Consider the following 4,360-nt stretch of genomic DNA (forward strand, 5'->3'; position numbering starts at 1 on the left):
CTTCTCTTTAAAATAGCAAAATAGTGTTGCATTTCAGCCCTCCTGTTGAGAGCTTGTGTCACCTGGAGGGCTGATGGTTCTGTGCTGGTACAGAGGATTTGAAGAGGCAAACCTTGTCAGTTGGGTAGAACAGATGGTTGGTTGGATAAATCTCAGCATGGAGAGGTTGGCTCACACTTAGACACGCCTTGAGGTGGTGCGTGTTGGAGAACTCATTGCTCTCTCCTCTTGATGACCCTCCAGTCCCTGCGGTTTTGGCTTTGTGGGGCAGGACTGACTGAATGATGGGCCTGGCTTCCTCCCTGGAGGGTGGCCCTGGTGAAGCCTGTGACACACCGTGGAGCATGAGAAACTAGCCCGGGCACGACAGTATGCCTAGTGAGGCCTGGGGCCTGGGAGGCTGGGCAGACAGGTCTCCTTCAGGGTGCTGCTGGGAATGCAGCACCCTTGAGTACCGGCCTCCTCTCTCCTCACTTTGGGGTTCCATTCCTAGTTGTGGGAGAGGTTGACGGTTGAGTCTACCTTTGGACACACAGAGGAAAAAGGGAAGCTGTGAGCCCAGTGGGTGAGGAGGTGGTTTCTGTGCTGCTTCCATGACTGCTGGGCAGGAGGAAGGGCCTAGACCCTCCCTTGGGAAGCCCCTTAGCCAAGAAAGCCTTGACACAGCCTGTGCGCTGCTGTCTGATTGGCTGGGAACTGATGACAGTCTGCTGCATCTTGGCCTTGACTTTTCTGCCTAGGCCTGTCTCTCTCAAGGAGTACTGGGTGGGCTCCTTGGTCTAGGGGAAATTTTGAATGACATAGCCATTGTCCTATTTCCTCTCTCTGTAGCTCCATCCTTCCCCTTGCCTTCACTCTTCACTGTCTCTTCTCTCAATTCTGCCTTCTCTCCCTTTCTTTTCTCCTTACTCTGAGCCAGGCATCGTGCTGGACACTTGGTGCCTTTCCATTTTTCCTCCAACTGCGGCTGTGCTTCTTGAAGAGAAAAAGAGACTGTGCACTATCTGTGCCAAGCAGCAACCTGGGTGCCCCTCACTGCAGGCCTCACATCTGGAACATCTGTAAGACACCCCAGGGGTCCACAACCCTGTCTCTGTGAGTCTGCAGAGACCTGCAGATCTGCTCAAAGCGCCTCTTTTTCTTATTCTTCCTTCAAAGCCAAGAAAAGGTTTCAAGGTTCAACGGGGACCGTGCAGAGAAAGGCACAGGAGTCAGAGTGCCTTTGGTGGTCATCGGCCCTGGTGCCTGAGGACACTCAGATGCCCACTGTCTGCAGATCCCTGAAGCACCAGGTGAGTGGGGTGCCCTCATACAGTTAAAACAGTACGGTCAAGGCATCGCAGTGGCAAGGGCTGGCCCCGGGACCCCGTGTGGTGTGGGGTGCAGCCGTCCTTTAAGAGTGCTGTCTGCTCAGAGGACTGACCGCTGACACGCGCTCCTAGCTCTTGCCACAGAGTCTTCAGGGCAGCTGACCTGCTTTCCCGCAGTTACACGGGTGGTGGTGACGGCAAAATGAGCTGCCCTGTCTGGAAGTATGTGGCTTGCTGCGTCTGGTGTCATACAGGTACTGTGACTAAAGTAATCTCCCATTAGGGCTGGTTTTTTATTAAACAGCTTGTTCGGTTGCGAGTGTCAGAAAAACCCAGTTTGAAAATGCACTGGAGATGGTTTGCATACTTTGTCCATGACCAAGAGCTGGCTGGAAGCCTCCCTCAAAAAGGTCTGTTGGAATCGGGGCTGAAAAGCGTAAGGTTCTGGGCCTCCGAGGTGGCTTGGGAGGCAAAAAGTGCTTGTTGCCCAGCTGGACGATCTCAGTTTGTCCTCTGTGGCCCACACAGTAGAGAAAGAACCTCCACAAGTTGTTCTTGAACCTCCGTACGTAGGCATGCGACGGCACCTACACGCGAAATTTCATAAAAAGCTCTGGATTCAGCATGCCAGATACAATGCCAACAATGGCACCGTCTCTCATCGTTCTCTCCATCTTTTCTTCGTTGTTGCAGATTGAGATGGGATCTTGCTGTGTGGCCCAGGCTGGCCACGAATTTGTAATCCTGCTGCTGAGCGTCCCAAGCGGCTAGGTTTATAGTCATGAACCGCTGTGCACTGCTATTGTGGTGATTTTGAATGGTACGGCCTAATACATGTTTATTACTAGGCTGTAGTTGGTACAGGTATATTATCTCACCCTCTATCAATGAAATAAAGACACCGCTTGCATTTTAAAATAGTCTTTACCTGGGGCATTGCAGATCTTAACCCTCTAAACTAACTTCACCGCCCAGCCCCAGTCTCGAGCTACCGCCCATCTGAGACAAGTGTGCAAATTCCAGGGGACTCGGAAGTAACTCCAGGAAACATCTATAGAAAAAGGGCGAGGTGACAGGAAGGAAAGACAGTTGGTAAAGGGAACAGAAGCAGGAAAGTCACTGCCAGGGGCAGCTGGATTTCCAGGGGCAGAAGCGTGCCTGACTGCCCTCTAGAGGGGTAGGTAGAGGAAACTGTGTGGTCTGAGGACCTCTGCCATTGAAAGTGTCTGTTTCTGGGCCCCACCAACTTGTCCATGCTTTCACTGGCCAGGAACTCCTCCCCATAACCCCCCACAGGGAATTGTTATGGTCTGTCGGAAACAGCCCTCCAAGTATAGGCCTAAACGCTGGTGGAGTACAGGCAAGGCAGATCCGTGTCTGCATGTGCCTGGCAAAGGTCTCACTCACCCTGTGAAGGTAGTTGCCATTTGGGGTATGTGGCTTTTATACCACCTGGGGTGGTTCCTTGGGGGGATGTGGTGGCTATGTCAGCTGGAGGTGGGGTATATAGCTTCTCAACAAAGGTTCCATGGGACAAAATGGGGACAATTTGCAGTCTCTATATGACAGGCAAAACCATCCCTCTCTTGACTTTTTTTTTGTGCTAATACAGTGGAGCATGCTTTTAGTTTCAGCACTTGGAAGGCAGAGGCAGGCGGATCTCTGTGAGTTTGAGGGCAGCCTGGTCTCCATAATGAGTTCTAGGACATTCAAGATTACATAAAGAGACCCCGTCTCAAAAAGAAGGGAGGGGCTGGAGAGACGGCTCAGTGGTGAAGAGCACTGGCTGCACTTGCTGAGGACCCAGGTTCAATTCCCCGCACCCATGTGCCAGCTCACAACTGTATAACTCCTGTCCAGAGCATCCAACGCCCTCACGCACGCAGGCAAAACATCCATGTACATAAAATAAAAATAAAAAATTTAAAAATGGGGTGGAGGTGCTGAAGAGATGGCTTGGTGGTTCAGAGCGCCCGTCGTTCTTCCAGAGGACCCGGTTAAACTCCCAGCACCTATGTGGCAGCTCACAGGTGTCTGTAACTCCAGCTCCAGGGATAGCCAACACCCTCACACAGATACATGTAGGCAAAACACCAAATAGAAATAAATATGTCATTAAAAGGTTTTTTGTTTTTTTTTAAACCAGTTGAATTTTTTGGAGGTGTGTTTATCAAGGCCGGAGGTGAGCCTCAGGCCTTGTTCTTCTCCCAGGTGTGTGTGTCCCTGGGACTTGGGGCTCTCCAGTTAGGCCAGGCTGGCTGGCCAGTAAGCTCTGGTGAGCCCCCTGTCTCTGTTTCTCATTGACAGGATTTCAGCTACATGCTACCATGCCCAGGATGTCCCTCGGGGGCTGGAGATGGAATGCGGGTCCTTGGGCCTGTTCAGCGGCTCTTAACTGACTGGGCCATCTCCCCAGCTCCCTGTTTTAGTTACTCTTGAGACATGGTTTTTCTGTATGGCCCTGGCTGTCCTGACTCTGTAGAGACCCACCTGCCTCTGCCTCCCCAGGCGCTGGCATTAAAGGTGTGCCCTCCACATCCAGCCTCAGTTGCTCTTCTACTGCCCTGCCACGACGTCATCACCAAGGTAACTCATAAAAGAAGAGTTTCCTGGGCCTTATGGTCTCAGAGGGTAAGTCTGTGACCGACATAGTCACGGACTTACAGGCAGGCTGACAGGCAGGCTGGCGTGGTGCTGGCAGAGAGAGAGAGAGAGAGAGAGAGCTAACTGAAAGTCTCCTCAAAGCCCACTCCCAGTGACACATTTCTTCCGACAAGGCCAGACCTGCTAATCCTTTGCAAACTGTTCCACCAACTGGGGACTAAGCATTCAAATATTTAAAGCCATTATCTTTTAAGCCACCCACTCCCTTTCAAGTATATATATTTTTTTTTCAGATATATATATATATATATATATATATGTAATATATATATATGTATATATATATATTGTATGTATGTATATATATATTGTATGTATGTATATATATATATTGTAATATATATGTATATATATATATATATATATATATGTAATTTCATATGTGT

Source organism: Psammomys obesus, unplaced genomic scaffold, assembly GCF_907164565.1.
Source record: "Psammomys obesus unplaced genomic scaffold, mPsaObe1.curated_primary_1811, whole genome shotgun sequence".
In the NCBI taxonomy this organism is placed as follows: Eukaryota; Metazoa; Chordata; class Mammalia; order Rodentia; family Muridae; genus Psammomys; species Psammomys obesus.